A 20,074-nucleotide genomic window follows, 5' to 3' on the forward strand; every position below is an offset into this window, starting at 1 on the left:
ATAGCTTCAATGCACATAATCACTGGTTTAGAGCTTGTAAGAACACTAGTGCTGTGTTTTAGTGCCAATAAAGAGAAAGCAAAGCCTGAGATGCTGAAAAGCTTCTTTCTCAGTGAGAGAAAGTTGGTTTATGCAATTTTAAGAGTAAAGCTGAAGTACATGAATAATGTTAATTTCTCATTAAATGAAATGTCATTTGCAATGCAGGAGACAGATTTTCATGTGTTAGAGTATTTTTGCAGAGCAAGTCATGTTAGATCTTCAATGCACATGTTAAAGTCATGTTCAAAGTCATGTAGGAACTTCATTAGTTTTAGAGCTTTTTTAGAACATTAATGCTGTCTGAAGTGCAACTATGTAAATAAACAGAAAGCAAGCCCACAGATGCTGAAAAGCTTCTTTCTCAGTGAGAGAAAGTTGGTTTATGCAATTTTAAGAGTAAAGCTGAAGTAGGTGAAAAATATTTCTTTATCATGAAATTAAACGTTATTTGCAATGCAGAAGATAGATTTTCATGTGTTAGAGTATTTTTGCAGAGCAAGTCAGTCATGTTAGATCTTCAATGCACATGTTAAAGTCATGTTCAAAGTCATGTAGGAACTTCATTAGTTTTAGAGTTTTTTAGAACATTAATGCTGTCTGAAGTGCAACTATGTAAATAAACAGAAAGCAAGCCCACAGATGCTGAAAAGCTTCTTTCTCAGTGAGAGAAAGTTGGTTTATGCAATTTTAAGAGTAAAGCTGAAGTAGGTGAAAAATATTTCTTTATCATGAAATTAAACGTTATTTGCAATGCAGAAGATAGATTTTCATGAAATTAAATATTTGCATTGCAGAAGACAGCTTTTCATGAAAAATGTTATTTGCAATTCAGAAGACAGATTTTTATGTGTTAGAATTTTTATTGCATACCAAGACATGTTATAGCTTCAATGCACATAATCACTGGTTTAGAGCTTGTAAGAACACTAGTGCTATGTTTAGTGCAAATAAAGAGAAAGCAAGGCCTGAGATGCTGAAAAGCTTCTTTCTCAGTGAGAGAAAGTTGGTTTATGCAATTTTAAGAGTAAAGCTGAAGTAGGTGAAAAATATTTCTTTATCATGAAATGAAATTTTATTTGCAATGCAGTAGACAGATTTTTACGTGTTAGAGGTTTTTTGCAGACCAAGTCATGTTATAGCTTCAATGCACATAATCACTGGTTTAGAGCTTGTAAGAACACTAGTGCTGTGTTTTAGTGCCAATAAAGAGAAAGCAAGCCCACAGATGCTGAAAAGCTTCTTTCTCAGTGAGAGAAAGTTGGTTTATGCAATTTTAAGAGTAAAGCTGAAGTAGGTGAAAAATATTTCTTTATCATGAAATTAAACGTTATTTGCAATGCAGAAGATAGATTTTCATGTGTTAGAGTATTTTTGCAGAGCAAGTCATGTTAGATCTTCAATGCACATGTTAAAGTCATGTTCAAAGTCATGTAGGAACTTCATTAGTTTTAGAGCTTTTTTAGAACATTAATGCTGTCTGAAGTGCAACTATGTAAATAAACAGAAAGCAAGCCCACAGATGCTGAAAAGCTTCTTTCTCAGTGAGAGAAAGTTGGTTTATGCAATTTTAAGAGTAAAGCTGAAGTAGGTGAAAAATATTTCTTTATCATGAAATTAAACGTTATTTGAAATGCAGAAGATAGATTTTCATGAAATTAAATATTTGCAATGCAGAAGACAGCTTTTCATCAAAAATGTTATTTGCAATGCAGAAGACAGATTTTTATGTGTTAGAATTTTTTTTGCATACCAAGACATGTTATAGCTTCAATGCACATAATCACTGGTTTAGAGCTTGTAAGAACACTAGTGCTGTGTTTAGTGCAAATAAAGAGAAAGCAAGGCCTGAGATGCTGAAAAGCTTCTTTCTCAGTGAGAGAAAGTTGGTTTATTAAATTTTAAGAGTAAACTTGAAGTAGGTGAAAAATGTTTCTTTATCATGAAATGAAATGTTATTTGCAATGCAGAAGACAGATGTGTTAGAGGTTTTTTGCAGACCAAGTCATGTTATAGCTTCAATGCACATAATCACTGGTTTAGAGCTTGTAAGAACACTAGTGCTGTGTTTTAGTGCAAATAAAGAGAAAGCAAGGCCACAGATGCTGAAAAGCTTCTTTCTCAGTGAGAGAAAGTTGGTTTATGCAATTTTAAGAGTAAAGCTGAAGTACATGAATAATGTTAATTTCTCATTAAATGAAATGTCATTTGCAATGCAGGAGACAGATTTTCATGTGTTAGAGTATTTTTGCAGAGCAAGTCATGTTAGATCTTCAATGCACATGTTAAAGTCATGTTCAAAGTCATGTAGGAACTTCATTAGTTTTAGAGCTTTTTAAGAACATTAATGCTGTCTGAAGTGCAACTATGCAAATAAACAGAAAGCAAGGCCACATATGCTGAAAAGCTTCTTTCTCAGTGAGAGAAAGTTGGTTTATTAAATTTTAAGAGTAAACTTGAAGTAGGTGAAAAATGTTTCTTTATCATGAAATGAAATGTTATTTGCAATGCAGAAGACAGATTTTTATGTGTTAGAGGTTTTTTGCAGACCAAGTCATGTTATAGCCTCAATGCACATAATCACTGGTTTAGAGCTTGTAAGAACACTAGTGCTGTGTTTAGTGCAAATAAAGAGAAAGCAAAGCCTGAGATGCTGAAAAGCTTCTTTCTCAGTGAGAGAAAGTTGGTTTATTAAATTTTAAGAGTAAACTTGAAGTAGGTGAAAAATGTTTCTTTATCATGAAATGAAATTTTATTTGCAATGCCGTAGACAGATTTTTATGTGTTAGAGGTTTTTTGCAGACCAAGTCATGTTATAGCTTCAATGCACATAATCACTGGTTTAGAGCTTTTAAGAACACTAGTGCTGTGTTTTAGTGCAAATAAAGAGAAAGCAAGGCCACAGATTCTGAAAAGCTTTTTTCTCAGTGAGAGAAAGTTGGTTTATGCAATTTTAAGAGTAAAGCTGAAGTACATGAATAATGTTAATTTCTCATTAAATGAAATGTCATTTGCAATGCAGGAGACAGATTTTCATGTGTTAGAGTATTTTTGCAGAGCAAGTCATGTTAGATCTTCAATGCACATGTTAAAGTCATGTTCAAAGTCATGTAGGAACTTCATTAGTTTTAGAGCTTTTTTAGAACATTAATGTTGTCTGAAGTGCAACTATGTAAATAAACAGAAAGCAAGCCCACAGATGCTGAAAAGCTTCTTTCTCAGTGAGAGAAAGTTGGTTTATGCAATTTTAAGAGTAAAGCTGAAGTAGGTGAAAAATATTTCTTTATCATGAAATTAAACGTATTTGCAATGCGGAAGATAGATTTTCATGTGTTAGAGTATTTTTGCAGAGCAAGTCATGTTAGATCTTCAATGCACATGTTAAAGTCATGTTCAAAGTCATGTAGGAACTTCATTGGTTTTAGAGCATTTTTAGAACATTAATGCTGTCTGAAGTGCAACTATGTAAATAAACAGAAAGCAAGCCCACAGATGCTGAAAAGCTTCTTTCTCAGTGAGAGAAAGTTGGTTTATGCAATTTTAAGAGTAAAGCTGAAGTAGGTGAAAAATATTTCTTTATCATGAAATTAAACGTTATTTGCAATGCAGAAGATAGATTTTCATGAAATTAAATATTTGCAATGCAGAAGACATCTTTTCATGAAAAATGTTATTTGCAATGCAGAAGACAGATTTTTATGTGTTAGAGTATTTTTGCAGAGCAAGTCATGTTAGATCTTCAATGCACATGTTAAAGTCATGTTCAAAGTCATGTAGGAACTTCATTAGTTTTAGAGCTTTTTAAGAACATTAATGCTGTCTGAAGTGCAACTATGTAAATAAACAGAAAGCAAGCCCACAGATGCTGAAAAGCTTCTTTCTCAGTGAGAGAAAGTTGGTTTATGCAATTTTAAGAGTAAAGCTGAAGTAGGTGAAAAATATTTCTTTATCATGAAATTAAACGTTATTTGCAATGCAGAAGATAGATTTTCATGAAATTAAATATTTGCATTGCAGAAGACAGATTTTTATGTGTTAGAATTTTTATTGCATACCAAGACATGTTATAGCTTCAATGCACATAATCACTGGTTTAGAGCTTGTAAGAACACTAGTGCTATGTTTAGTGCAAATAAAGAGAAAGCAAGGCCTGAGATGCTGAAAAGCTTCTTTCTCAGTGAGAGAAAGTTGGTGTATGCAATTTTAAGAGTAAAGCTGAAGTAGGTGAAAAATATTTCTTTATCATGAAATGAAATTTTATTTGCAATGCAGTAGACAGATTTTTACGTGTTAGAGGTTTTTTGCAGACCAAGTCATGTTATAGCTTCAATGCACATAATCACTGGTTTAGAGCTTGTAAGAACACTAGTGCTGTGTTTTAGTGCCAGTAAAGAGAAAGCAAGCCCACAGATGCTGAAAAGCTTCTTTCTCAGTGAGAGAAAGTTGGTTTATGCAATTTTAAGAGTAAAGCTGAAGTAGGTGAAAAATATTTCTTTATCATGAAATGAAATTTTATTTGCAATGCAGTAGACAGATTTTTATGTGTTAGAGGTTTTTTGCAGAGCAAGTCATGTTAGATCTTCAATGCACATGTTAAAGTCATGTTCAAAGTCATGTAGGAACTTCATTAGTTTTAGAGCTTTTTTAGAACATTAATGCTGTCTGAAGTGCAACTATGTAAATAAACAGATTGCAAGCCCACAGATGCTGAAAAGCTTCTTTCTCAGTGAGAGAAAGTTGGTTTATGCAATTTTAAGAGTAAAGCTGAAGTAGGTGAAAAATATTTCTTTATCATGAAATTAAACGTTATTTGCAATGCAGAAGATAGATTTTCATGAAATTAAATATTTGCAATTTAGAAGACAGCTTTTCATGAAAAATGTTATTTGCAATGCAGAAGACAGATTTTTATGTGTTAGAATTTTTTTTGCATACCAAGACATGTTATAGCTTCAATGCACATAATCACTGGTTTAGAGCTTGTAAGAACACTAGTGCTGTGTTTAGTGCAAATAAAGAGAAAGCAAGGCCTGAGATGCTGAAAAGCTTCTTTCTCAGTGAGAGAAAGTTGATATATTAAATTTTAAGAGTAAACTTGAAGTAGGTGAAAAATGTTTCTTTATCATGAAATGAAATGTTATTTGCAATGCAGAAGACAGATGTGTTAGAGGTTTTTTGCAGACCAAGTCATGTTATAGCTTCAATGCAGATAATCACTGGTTTAGAGCTTGTAAGAACACTAGTGCTGTGTTTTAGTGCAAATAAAGAGAAAGCAAGGCCACAGATGCTGAAAAGCTTCTTTCTCAGTGAGAGAAAGTTGGTTTATGCAATTTTAAGAGTAAAGCTGAAGTACATGAATAATGTTAATTTCTCATTAAATGAAATGTCATTTGCAATGCAGGAGACAGATTTTCATGTGTTAGAGTATTTTTGCAGAGCAAGTCATGTTAGATCTTCAATGCACATGTTAAAGTCATGTTCAAAGTCATGTAGGAACTTCATTAGTTTTAGAGCTTTTTAAGAACATTAATGCTGTCTGAAGTGCAACTATGCAAATAAACAGAAAGCAAGGCCACATATGCTGAAAAGCTTCTTTCTCAGTGAGAGAAAGTTGGTTTATTAAATTTTAAGAGTAAACTTGAAGTAGGTGAAAAATGTTTCTTTATCATGAAATGAAATGTTATTTGCAGTGCAGAAGACAGATTTTTATGTGTTAGAGGTTTTTTGCAGACCAAGTCATGTTATAGCCTCAATGCACATAATCACTGGTTTAGAGCTTGTAAGAACACTAGTGCTGTGTTTAGTGCAAATAAAGAGAAAGCAAAGCCTGAGATGCTGAAAAGCTTCTTTCTCAGTGAGAGAAAGTTGGTTTATTAAATTTTAAGAGTAAACTTGAAGTAGGTGAAAAATGTTTCTTTATCATGAAATGAAATTTTATTTGCAATGCAGTAGACAGATTTTTATGTGTTAGAGGTTTTTTGCAGACCAAGTCATGTTATAGCTTCAATGCACATAATCATTGGTTTAGAGCTTTTAAGAACACTAGTGCTGTGTTTTAGTGCAAATAAAGAGAAAGCAAGGCCACAGATTCTGAAAAGCTTTTTTCTCAGTGAGAGAAAGTTGGTTTATGCAATTTTAAGAGTAAAGCTGAAGTACATGAATAATGTTAATTTCTCATTAAATGAAATGTCATTTGCAATGCAGGAGACAGATTTTCATGTGTTAGAGTATTTTTGCAGAGCAAGTCATGTTAGATCTTCAATGCACATGTTAAAGTCATGTTCAAAGTCATGTAGGAACTTCATTAGTTTTAGAGCTTTTTTAGAACATTAATGCTGTCTGAAGTGCAACTATGTAAATAAACTGAAAGCAAGCCCACAGATGCTGAAAAGCTTCTTTCTCAGTGAGAGAAAGTTGGTTTATGCAATTTTAAGAGTAAAGCTGAAGTAGGTGAAAAATATTTCTTTATCATGAAATTAAACGTTATTTGCAATGCAGAAGATAGATTTTCATGAAATTAAATATTTGCAATGCAGAAGACAGCTTTTCATGAAAAATGTTATTTGCAATGCAGAAGACAGATTTTTATGTGTTAGAATTTTTATTGCATACCAAGACATGTTATAGCTTCAATGCACATAATCACTGGTTTAGAGCTTGTAAGAACACTAGTGCTGTGTTTTAGTGCCAATAAAGAGAAAGCAAGGCCTGAGATGCTGAAAAGCTTCTTTCTCAGTGAGAGAAAGTTGGTTTATGCAATTTTAAGAGTAAAGCTGAAGTACATGAATAATGTTAATTTCTCATTAAATGAAATGTCATTTGCAATGCAGGAGACAGATTTTCATGTGTTAGAGTATTTTTGCAGAGCAAGTCATGTTAGATCTTCAATGCACATGTTAAAGTCATGTTCAAAGTCATGTAGGAACTTCATTAGTTTTAGAGCTTTTTTAGAACATTAATGCTGTCTGAAGTGCAACTATGTAAATAAACAGAAAGAAAGCCCACAGATGCTGAAAAGCTTCTTTCTCAGTGAGAGAAAGTTGGTTTATGCAATTTTAAGAGTAAAGCTGAAGTAGGTGAAAAATATTTCTTTATCATGAAATTAAACGTTATTTGCAATGCAGAAGATAGATTTTCATGTGTTAGAGTATTTTTGCAGAGCAAGTCATGTTAGATCTTCAATGCACATGTTAAAGTCATGTTCAAAGTCATGTAGGAACTTCATTAGTTTTAGAGTTTTTTAGAACATTAATGCTGTCTGAAGTGCAACTATGTAAATAAACAGAAAGCAAGCCCACAGATGCTGAAAAGCTTCTTTCTCAGTGAGAGAAAGTTGGTTTATGCAATTTTAAGAGTAAAGCTGAAGTAGGTGAAAAATATTTCTTTATCATGAAATTAAACGTTATTTGCAATGCAGAAGATAGATTTTCATGAAATTAAATATTTGCATTGCAGAAGACAGCTTTTCATGAAAAATGTTATTTGCATTGCAGAAGACAGATTTTTATGTGTTAGAATTTTTATTGCATACCAAGACATGTTATAGCTTCAATGCACATAATCACTGGTTTAGAGCTTGTAAGAACACTAGTGCTATGTTTAGTGCAAATAAAGAGAAAGCAAGGCCTGAGATGCTGAAAAGCTTCTTTCTCAGTGAGAGAAAGTTGGTGTATGCAATTTTAAGAGTAAAGCTGAAGTAGGTGAAAAATATTTCTTTATCATGAAATGAAATTTTATTTGCAATGCAGTAGACAGATTTTTACGTGTTAGAGGTTTTTTGCAGACCAAGTCATGTTATAGCTTCAATGCACATAATCACTGGTTTAGAGCTTGTAAGAACACTAGTGCTGTGTTTTAGTGCCAGTAAAGAGAAAGCAAGCCCACAGATGCTGAAAAGCTTCTTTCTCAGTGAGAGAAAGTTGGTTTATGCAATTTTAAGAGTAAAGCTGAAGTAGGTGAAAAATATTTCTTTATCATGAAATGAAATTTTATTTGCAATGCAGCAGACAGATTTTTATGTGTTAGAGGTTTTTTGCAGAGCAAGTCATGTTAGATCTTCAATGCACATGTTAAAGTCATGTTCAAAGTCATGTAGGAACTTCATTAGTTTTAGAGCTTTTTTAGAACATTAATGCTGTCTGAAGTGCAACTATGTAAATAAACAGAAAGCAAGCCCACAGATGCTGAAAAGCTTCTTTCTCAGTGAGAGAAAGTTGGTTTATGCAATTTTAAGAGTAAAGCTGAAGTAGGTGAAAAATATTTCTTTATCATGAAATTAAACGTTATTTGCAATGCAGAAGATAGATTTTCATGAAATTAAATATTTGCAATTTAGAAGACAGCTTTTCATGAAAAATGTTATTTGCAATGCAGAAGACAGATTTTTATGTGTTAGAATTTTTTTTGCATACCAAGACATGTTATAGCTTCAATGCACATAATCAGTGGTTTAGAGCTTGTAAGAACACTAGTGCTGTGTTTAGTGCAAATAAAGAGAAAGCAAGGCCTGAGATGCTGAAAAGCTTCTTTCTCAGTGAGAGAAAGTTGGTATATTAAATTTTAAGAGTAAACTTGAAGTAGGTGAAAAATGTTTCTTTATCATGAAATGAAATGTTATTTGCAATGCAGAAGACAGATGTGTTAGAGGTTTTTTGCAGACCAAGTCATGTTATAGCTTCAATGCAGATAATCACTGGTTTAGAGCTTGTAAGAACACTAGTGCTGTGTTTTAGTGCAAATAAAGAGAAAGCAAGGCCACAGATGCTGAAAAGCTTCTTTCTCAGTGAGAGAAAGTTGGTTTATGCAATTTTAAGAGTAAAGCTGAAGTACATGAATAAAGTTAATTTCTCATTAAATGAAATGTCATTTGCAATGCAGGAGACAGATTTTCATGTGTTAGAGTATTTTTGCAGAGCAAGTCATGTTAGATCTTCAATGCACATGTTAAAGTCATGTTCAAAGTCATGTAGGAACTTCATTAGTTTTAGAGCTTTTTAAGAACATTAATGCTGTCTGAAGTGAAACTATGCAAACAAACAGAAAGCAAGGCCACAGATGCTGAAAAGCTTCTTTCTCAGTGAGAGAAAGTTGGTTTATTAAATTTTAAGAGTAAACTTGAAGTAGGTGAAAAATGTTTCTTTATCATGAAATGAAATGTTATTTGCAGTGCAGAAGACAGATTTTTATGTGTTAGAGGTTTTTTGCAGACCAAGTCATGTTATAGCCTCAATGCACATAATCACTGGTTTAGAGCTTGTAAGAACACTAGTGCTGTGTTTAGTGCAAATAAAGAGAAAGCAAAGCCTGAGATGCTGAAAAGCTTCTTTCTCAGTGAGAGAAAGTTGGTTTATTAAATTTTAAGAGTAAACTTGAAGTAGGTGAAAAATGTTTCTTTATCATGAAATGAAATTTTATTTGCAATGCAGTAGACAGATTTTTATGTGTTAGAGGTTTTTTGCAGACCAAGTCATGTTATAGCTTCAATGCACATAATCATTGGTTTAGAGCTTTTAAGAACACTAGTGCTGTGTTTTAGTGCAAATAAAGAGAAAGCAAGGCCACAGATTCTGAAAAGCTTTTTTCTCAGTGAGAGAAAGTTGGTTTATGCAATTTTAAGAGTAAAGCTGAAGTACATGAATAATGTTAATTTCTCATTAAATGAAATGTCATTTGCAATGCAGGAGACAGATTTTCATGTGTTAGAGTATTTTTGCAGAGCAAGTCATGTTAGATCTTCAATGCACATGTTAAAGTCATGTTCAAAGTCATGTAGGAACTTCATTAGTTTTAGAGCTTTTTTAGAACATTAATGCTGTCTGAAGTGCAACTATGTAAATAAACTGAAAGCAAGCCCACAGATGCTGAAAAGCTTCTTTCTCAGTGAGAGAAAGTTGGTTTATGCAATTTTAAGAGTAAAGCTGAAGTAGGTGAAAAATATTTCTTTATCATGAAATTAAACGTTATTTGCAATGCAGAAGATAGATTTTCATGAAATTAAATATTTGCAATGCAGAAGACAGCTTTTCATGAAAAATGTTATTTGCAATGCAGAAGACAGATTTTTATGTGTTAGAATTTTTATTGCATACCAAGACATGTTATAGCTTCAATGCACATAATCACTGGTTTAGAGCTTGTAAGAACACTAGTGCTGTGTTTAGTGCAAATAAAGAGAAAGCAAGGCCTGAGATGCTGAAAAGCTTCTTTCTCAGTGAGAGAAAGTTGGTTTATGCAATTTTAAGAGTAAAGCTGAAGTAGGTGAAAAATATTTCTTTATCACATGAAATGAAATTTTATTTGCAATGCAGTAGACAGATTTTTTTGTGTTAGAGGTTTTTTGCAGACCAAGTCATGTTATAGCTTCAATGCACATAATCACTGGTTTAGAGCTTGTAAGAACACTAGTGCTGTGTTTTAGTGCCAATAAAGAGAAAGCAAAGCCTGAGATGCTGAAAAGCTTCTTTCTCAGTGAGAGAAAGTTGGTTTATGCAATTTTAAGAGTAAAGCTGAAGTACATGAATAATGTTAATTTCTCATTAAATGAAATGTCATTTGCAATGCAGGAGACAGATTTTCATGTGTTAGAGTATTTTTGCAGAGCAAGTCATGTTAGATCTTCAATGCACATGTTAAAGTCATGTTCAAAGTCATGTAGGAACTTCATTAGTTTTAGAGCTTTTTTAGAACATTAATGCTGTCTGAAGTGCAACTATGTAAATAAACAGAAAGAAAGCCCACAGATGCTGAAAAGCTTCTTTCTCAGTGAGAGAAAGTTGGTTTATGCAATTTTAAGAGTAAAGCTGAAGTAGGTGAAAAATATTTCTTTATCATGAAATTAAACGTTATTTGCAATGCAGAAGATAGATTTTCATGTGTTAGAGTATTTTTGCAGAGCAAGTCATGTTAGATCTTCAATGCACATGTTAAAGTCATGTTCAAAGTCATGTAGGAACTTCATTAGTTTTAGAGTTTTTTAGAACATTAATGCTGTCTGAAGTGCAACTATGTAAATAAACAGAAAGCAAGCCCACAGATGCTGAAAAGCTTCTTTCTCAGTGAGAGAAAGTTGGTTTATGCAATTTTAAGAGTAAAGCTGAAGTAGGTGAAAAATATTTCTTTATCATGAAATTAAACGTTATTTGCAATGCAGAAGATAGATTTTCATGAAATTAAATATTTGCATTGCAGAAGACAGCTTTTCATGAAAAATGTTATTTGCAATTCAGAAGACAGATTTTTATGTGTTAGAATTTTTATTGCATACCAAGACATGTTATAGCTTCAATGCACATAATCACTGGTTTAGAGCTTGTAAGAACACTAGTGCTATGTTTAGTGCAAATAAAGAGAAAGCAAGGCCTGAGATGCTGAAAAGCTTCTTTCTCAGTGAGAGAAAGTTGGTTTATGCAATTTTAAGAGTAAAGCTGAAGTAGGTGAAAAATATTTCTTTATCATGAAATGAAATTTTATTTGCAATGCAGTAGACAGATTTTTACGTGTTAGAGGTTTTTTGCAGACCAAGTCATGTTATAGCTTCAATGCACATAATCACTGGTTTAGAGCTTGTAAGAACACTAGTGCTGTGTTTTAGTGCCAATAAAGAGAAAGCAAGCCCACAGATGCTGAAAAGCTTCTTTCTCAGTGAGAGAAAGTTGGTTTATGCAATTTTAAGAGTAAAGCTGAAGTAGGTGAAAAATATTTCTTTATCATGAAATTAAACGTTATTTGCAATGCAGAAGATAGATTTTCATGTGTTAGAGTATTTTTGCAGAGCAAGTCATGTTAGATCTTCAATGCACATGTTAAAGTCATGTTCAAAGTCATGTAGGAACTTCATTAGTTTTAGAGCTTTTTTAGAACATTAATGCTGTCTGAAGTGCAACTATGTAAATAAACAGAAAGCAAGCCCACAGATGCTGAAAAGCTTCTTTCTCAGTGAGAGAAAGTTGGTTTATGCAATTTTAAGAGTAAAGCTGAAGTAGGTGAAAAATATTTCTTTATCATGAAATTAAACGTTATTTGAAATGCAGAAGATAGATTTTCATGAAATTAAATATTTGCAATGCAGAAGACAGCTTTTCATCAAAAATGTTATTTGCAATGCAGAAGACAGATTTTTATGTGTTAGAATTTTTTTTGCATACCAAGACATGTTATAGCTTCAATGCACATAATCACTGGTTTAGAGCTTGTAAGAACACTAGTGCTGTGTTTAGTGCAAATAAAGAGAAAGCAAGGCCTGAGATGCTGAAAAGCTTCTTTCTCAGTGAGAGAAAGTTGGTTTATTAAATTTTAAGAGTAAACTTGAAGTAGGTGAAAAATGTTTCCTTATCATGAAATGAAATGTTATTTGCAATGCAGAAGACAGATGTGTTAGAGGTTTTTTGCAGACCAAGTCATGTTATAGCTTCAATGCACATAATCACTGGTTTAGAGCTTGTAAGAACACTAGTGCTGTGTTTTAGTGCAAATAAAGAGAAAGCAAGGCCACAGATGCTGAAAAGCTTCTTTCTCAGTGAGAGAAAGTTGGTTTATGCAATTTTAAGAGTAAAGCTGAAGTACATGAATAATGTTAATTTCTCATTAAATGAAATGTCATTTGCAATGCAGGAGACAGATTTTCATGTGTTAGAGTATTTTTGCAGAGCAAGTCATGTTAGATCTTCAATGCACATGTTAAAGTCATGTTCAAAGTCATGTAGGAACTTCATTAGTTTTAGAGCTTTTTAAGAACATTAATGCTGTCTGAAGTGCAACTATGCAAATAAACAGAAAGCAAGGCCACATATGCTGAAAAGCTTCTTTCTCAGTGAGAGAAAGTTGGTTTATTAAATTTTAAGAGTAAACTTGAAGTAGGTGAAAAATGTTTCTTTATCATGAAATGAAATGTTATTTGCAATGCAGAAGACAGATTTTTATGTGTTAGAGGTTTTTTGCAGACCAAGTCATGTTATAGCCTCAATGCACATAATCACTGGTTTAGAGCTTGTAAGAACACTAGTGCTGTGTTTAGTGCAAATAAAGAGAAAGCAAAGCCTGAGATGCTGAAAAGCTTCTTTCTCAGTGAGAGAAAGTTGGTTTATTAAATTTTAAGAGTAAACTTGAAGTAGGTGAAAAATGTTTCTTTATCATGAAATGAAATTTTATTTGCAATGCCGTAGACAGATTTTTATGTGTTAGAGGTTTTTTGCAGACCAAGTCATGTTATAGCTTCAATGCACATAATCACTGGTTTAGAGCTTTTAAGAACACTAGTGCTGTGTTTTAGTGCAAATAAAGAGAAAGCAAGGCCACAGATTCTGAAAAGCTTTTTTCTCAGTGAGAGAAAGTTGGTTTATGCAATTTTAAGAGTAAAGCTGAAGTACATGAATAATGTTAATTTCTCATTAAATGAAATGTCATTTGCAATGCAGGAGACAGATTTTCATGTGTTAGAGTATTTTTGCAGAGCAAGTCATGTTAGATCTTCAATGCACATGTTAAAGTCATGTTCAAAGTCATGTAGGAACTTCATTAGTTTTAGAGCTTTTTTAGAACATTAATGTTGTCTGAAGTGCAACTATGTAAATAAACAGAAAGCAAGCCCACAGATGCTGAAAAGCTTCTTTCTCAGTGAGAGAAAGTTGGTTTATGCAATTTTAAGAGTAAAGCTGAAGTAGGTGAAAAATATTTCTTTATCATGAAATTAAACGTATTTGCAATGCGGAAGATAGATTTTCATGTGTTAGAGTATTTTTGCAGAGCAAGTCATGTTAGATCTTCAATGCACATGTTAAAGTCATGTTCAAAGTCATGTAGGAACTTCATTGGTTTTAGAGCTTTTTTAGAACATTAATGCTGTCTGAAGTGCAACTATGTAAATAAACAGAAAGCAAGCCCACAGATGCTGAAAAGCTTCTTTCTCAGTGAGAGAAAGTTGGTTTATGCAATTTTAAGAGTAAAGCTGAAGTAGGTGAAAAATATTTCTTTATCATGAAATTAAACGTTATTTGCAATGCAGAAGATAGATTTTCATGAAATTAAATATTTGCAATGCAGAAGACATCTTTTCATGAAAAATGTTATTTGCAATGCAGAAGACAGATTTTTATGTGTTAGAGTATTTTTGCAGAGCAAGTCATGTTAGATCTTCAATGCACATGTTAAAGTCATGTTCAAAGTCATGTAGGAACTTCATTAGTTTTAGAGCTTTTTAAGAACATTAATGCTGTCTGAAGTGCAACTATGCAAATAAAGAGAAAGCAAGGCCACAGATGCTGAAAAGCTTCTTTCTCAGTGAGAGAAAGTTGGTTTATTAAATTTTAAGAGTAAACTTGAAGTAGGTGAAAAATGTTTCTTTATCATGAAATGAAATGTTATTTGCAATGCAGAAGACAGATTTTTTTGTGTTAGAGGTTTTTTGCCTACCAAGTCATGTTATAGCCTCAATGCACATAATCACTGGTTTAGAGCTTTTAAGAACACTAGTGCTGTGTTTTAGTGCAAATAAAGAGGAAGCAAGGCCACAGATTCTGAAAAGCTTTTTTCTCAGCGAGAGAAAGTTGGTTTATGCAATTTTAAGAGTAAAGCTGAAGTACATGAATAATGTTAATTTCTCATTAAATGAAATGTCATTTGCAATGCAGGAGACAGATTTTCATGTGTTAGAGTATTTTTGCAGAGCAAGTCATGTTAGATCTTCAATGCACATGTTAAAGTCATGTTCAAAGTCATGTAGGAACTTCATTAGTTTTAGAGCTTTTTTAGAACATTAATGCTGTCTGAAGTGCAACTATGTAAATAAACAGAAAGCAAGCCCACAGATGCTGAAAAGCTTCTTTCTCAGTGAGAGAAAATTGGTTTATGCAATTTTAAGAGTAAAGCTGAAGTAGGTGAAAAATATTTCTTTATCATGAAATTAAACGTTATTTGCAATGCAGAAGATAGATTTTCATGAAATTAAATATTTGCAATGCAGAAGACAGATTTTTTTGTGTTAGAGGTTTTTTGCCTACCAAGTCATGTTATAGCCTCAATGCACATAATCACTGGTTTAGAGCTTTTAAGAACACTAGTGCTGTGTTTTAGTGCAAATAAAGAGAAAGCAAAGCCACAGATTCTGAAAAGCTTTTTTCTCAGCGAGAGAAAGTTGGTTTATGCAATTTTAAGAGTAAAGCTGAAGTACATGAATAATGTTAATTTCTCATTAAATGAAATGTCATTTGCAATGCAGGAGACAGATTTTCATGTGTTAGAGTATTTTTGCAGAGCAAGTCATGTTAGATCTTCAATGCACGTTAAAGTCATGTTCAAAGTCATGTAGGAACTTCATTAGTTTTAGAGCTTTTTTAGAACATTAATGTTGTCTGAAGTGCAACTATGTAAATAAACAGAAAGCAAGCCCACAGATGCTGAAAAGCTTCTTTCTCAGTGAGAGAAAGTTGGTTTATGCAATTTTAAGAGTAAAGCTGAAGTAGGTGAAAAATATTTCTTTATCATGAAATTAAACGTTATTTGCAATGCAGAAGACAGATTTTCATGTGTTAGAGTATTTTTGCAGAGCAAGTCATGTTAGATCTTCAATGCACATGTTAAAGTCATGTTCAAAGTCATGTAGGAACTTCATTAGTTTTAGAGCTTTTTAAGAACATTAATGCTGTCTGAAGTGCAACTATGCAAATAAACAGAAAGCAAGGCCACAGATGCTGAAAAGCTTCTTTCTCAGTGAGAGAAAGTTGGTTTATTAAATTTTAAGAGTAAACTTGAAGTAGGTGACAAATGTTTCTTTATCATGAAATGAAATGTTATTTGCAATGCAGAAGACAGATTTTTATGTGTTAGAGGTTTTTTGCAGACCAAGTCATGTTATAGCCTCAATGCACATAATCACTGGTTTAGAGCTTGTAAGAACACTAGTGCAGTGTTTTAGTGCCAATAAAGAGAAAGCAAGGCCACAGATGCTGAAAAGCTTCTTTCTCAGTGAGAGAAAGTTGGTTTATGCAATTTTAAGAGTAAAGCTGAAGTAGGTGAAAAATATTTCTTTATCATGAAATTAAGCGTTATTTGCAATGCAGAAGATAGATTTTCATGAAATTAAATATTTGCAATGCAGAAGACAGATTTTTATGTGTTAGAATTTTTTTGCATACCAAGTCATGTTATAGCTTCAATGCACATAATCACTGGTTTAGAGCGTGTAAGAACACTAGTGTTTAGCACTGTGTTTGCACTGTGTTTAGTGCAAATAAAGAGAAAGCAAGGCCACAGATGCTGAAAAGCTTCTTTCTCAGTGAGAGAAAGTTGGTTTATGCAATTTTAAGAGTAAAGCTGAAGTAGGTGAAAAATATTTCTTTATCATGAAATTAAACGTTATTTGCAATGCAGAAGATAGATTTTCATGAAATTAAATATTTGCAATGCAGAAGACATCTTTTCATGAAAAATGTTATTTGCAATGCAGAAGACAGATTTTTATGTGTTAGAGTATTTTTGCAGAGCAAGTCATGTTAGATCTTCAATGCACATGTTAAAGTCATGTTCAAAGTCATGTAGGAACTTCATTAGTTTTAGAGCTTTTTAAGAACATTAATGCTGTCTGAAGTGCAACTATGCAAATAAAGAGAAAGCAAGGCCACAGATGCTGAAAAGCTTCTTTCTCAGTGAGAGAAAGTTGGTTTATTAAATTTTAAGAGTAAACTTGAAGTAGGTGAAAAATGTTTCTTTATCATGAAATGAAATGTTATTTGCAATGCAGAAGACAGATTTTTTTGTGTTAGAGGTTTTTTGCCTACCAAGTCATGTTATAGCCTCAATGCACATAATCACTGGTTTAGAGCTTTTAAGAACACTAGTGCTGTGTTTTAGTGCAAATAAAGAGGAAGCAAGGCCACAGATTCTGAAAAGCTTTTTTCTCAGCGAGAGAAAGTTGGTTTATGCAATTTTAAGAGTAAAGCTGAAGTACATGAATAATGTTAATTTCTCATTAAATGAAATGTCATTTGCAATGCAGGAGACAGATTTTCATGTGTTAGAGTATTTTTGCAGAGCAAGTCATGTTAGATCTTCAATGCACATGTTAAAGTCATGTTCAAAGTCATGTAGGAACTTCATTAGTTTTAGAGCTTTTTTAGAACATTAATGCTGTCTGAAGTGCAACTATGTAAATAAACAGAAAGCAAGCCCACAGATGCTGAAAAGCTTCTTTCTCAGTGAGAGAAAATTGGTTTATGCAATTTTAAGAGTAAAGCTGAAGTAGGTGAAAAATATTTCTTTATCATGAAATTAAACGTTATTTGCAATGCAGAAGATAGATTTTCATGAAATTAAATATTTGCAATGCAGAAGACAGATTTTTTTGTGTTAGAGGTTTTTTGCCTACCAAGTCATGTTATAGCCTCAATGCACATAATCACTGGTTTAGAGCTTTTAAGAACACTAGTGCTGTGTTTTAGTGCAAATAAAGAGAAAGCAAAGCCACAGATTCTGAAAAGCTTTTTTCTCAGCGAGAGAAAGTTGGTTTATGCAATTTTAAGAGTAAAGCTGAAGTACATGAATAATGTTAATTTCTCATTAAATGAAATGTCATTTGCAATGCAGGAGACAGATTTTCATGTGTTAGAGTATTTTTGCAGAGCAAGTCATGTTAGATCTTCAATGCACGTTAAAGTCATGTTCAAAGTCATGTAGGAACTTCATTAGTTTTAGAGCTTTTTTAGAACATTAATGTTGTCTGAAGTGCAACTATGTAAATAAACAGAAAGCAAGCCCACAGATGCTGAAAAGCTTCTTTCTCAGTGAGAGAAAGTTGGTTTATGCAATTTTAAGAGTAAAGCTGAAGTAGGTGAAAAATATTTCTTTATCATGAAATTAAACGTTATTTGCAATGCAGAAGACAGATTTTCATGTGTTAGAGTATTTTTGCAGAGCAAGTCATGTTAGATCTTCAATGCACATGTTAAAGTCATGTTCAAAGTCATGTAGGAACTTCATTAGTTTTAGAGCTTTTTAAGAACATTAATGCTGTCTGAAGTGCAACTATGCAAATAAACAGAAAGCAAGGCCACAGATGCTGAAAAGCTTCTTTCTCAGTGAGAGAAAGTTGGTTTATTAAATTTTAAGAGTAAACTTGAAGTAGGTGACAAATGTTTCTTTATCATGAAATGAAATGTTATTTGCAATGCAGAAGACAGATTTTTATGTGTTAGAGGTTTTTTGCAGACCAAGTCATGTTATAGCCTCAATGCACATAATCACTGGTTTAGAGCTTGTAAGAACACTAGTGCAGTGTTTTAGTGCCAATAAAGAGAAAGCAAGGCCACAGATGCTGAAAAGCTTCTTTCTCAGTGAGAGAAAGTTGGTTTATGCAATTTTAAGAGTAAAGCTGAAGTAGGTGAAAAATATTTCTTTATCATGAAATTAAGCGTTATTTGCAATGCAGAAGATAGATTTTCATGAAATTAAATATTTGCAATGCAGAAGACAGATTTTTATGTGTTAGAATTTTTTTGCATACCAAGTCATGTTATAGCTTCAATGCACATAATCACTGGTTTAGAGCGTGTAAGAACACTAGTGTTTAGCACTGTGTTTGCACTGTGTTTAGTGCAAATAAAGAGAAAGCAAGGCCACAGATTCTGAAAAGCTTTTTTCTCAGTGAGAGAAAGTTGGTTTATGCAATTTTAAGAGTAAAGCTGAAGTAGGTGAAAAATATTTCTTTATCATGAAATTAAACGTTATTTGCAATGCGGAAGATAGATTTTCATGTGTTAGAGTATTTTTGCAGAGCAAGTCATGTTAGATCTTCAATGCACATGTTAAATTCATGTTCAAAGTCATGTAGGAACTTCATTAGTTTTAGAGCTTTTTTAGAACATTAATGCTGTCTGAAGTGCAACTATGTAAATAAACAGAAAGCAAGCCCACAGATGCTGAAAAGCTTCTTTCTCAGTGAGAGAAAGTTGGTTTATGCAATTTTAAGAGTAAAGCTGAAGTAGGTGAAAAATATTTCTTTATCATGAAATTAAACGTTATTTGCAATGCAGAAGATAGATTTTCATGAAATTAAATATTTGCAATGCAGAAGACAGCTTTTCATGAAAAATGTTATTTGCAATGCAGAAGACAGATTTTTATGTGTTAGAATTTTTATTGCATACCAAGACATGTTATAGCTTCAATGCACATAATCACTGGTTTAGAGCTTGTAAGAACACTAGTGCTGTGTTTAGTGCAAATAAAGAGAAAGCAAGGCCTGAGATGCTGAAAAGCTTCTTTCTCAGTGAGAGAAAGTTGGTTTATGCAATTTTAAGAGTAAAGCTGAAGTACATGAATAATGTTAATTTCTCATTAAATGAAATGTCATTTGCAATGCAGGAGACAGATTTTCATGTGTTAGAGTATTTTTGCAGAGCAAGTCATGTTAGATCTTCAATGCACATGTTAAAGTCATGTTCAAAGTCATGTAGGAACTTCATTAGTTTTAGAGCTTTTTTAGAACATTAATGCTGTCTGAAGTGCAACTATGTAAATAAACAGAAAGCAAGCCCACAGATGCTGAAAAGCTTCTTTCTCAGTGAGAGAAAGTTGGTTTATGCAATTTTAAGAGTAAAGCTGAAGTAGGTGAAAAATATTTCTTTATCATGAAATTAAACGTTATTTGCAATGCAGAAGATAGATTTTCATGTGTTAGAGTATTTTTGCAGAGCAAGTCATGTTAGATCTTCAATGCACATGTTAAAGTCATGTTCAAAGTCATGTAGGAACTTCATTAGTTTTAGAGCTTTTTTAGAACATTAATGCTGTCTGAAGTGCAACTATGTAAATAAACAGAAAGCAAGCCCACAGATGCTGAAAAGCTTCTTTCTCAGTGAGAGAAAGTTGGTTTATGCAATTTTAAGAGTAAAGCTGAAGTAGGTGAAAAATATTTCTTTATCATGAAATTAAACGTTATTTGCAATGCAGTAGATAGATTTTCATGTGTTAGAGTATTTTTGCAGAGCAAGTCATGTTAGATCTTCAATGCACATGTTAAAGTCATGTTCAAAGTCATGTAGGAACT

The sequence above is a fragment of the Barbus barbus genome, assembly GCF_936440315.1.
Source record: "Barbus barbus genome assembly, chromosome: 5".
In the NCBI taxonomy this organism is placed as follows: Eukaryota; Metazoa; Chordata; class Actinopteri; order Cypriniformes; family Cyprinidae; genus Barbus; species Barbus barbus.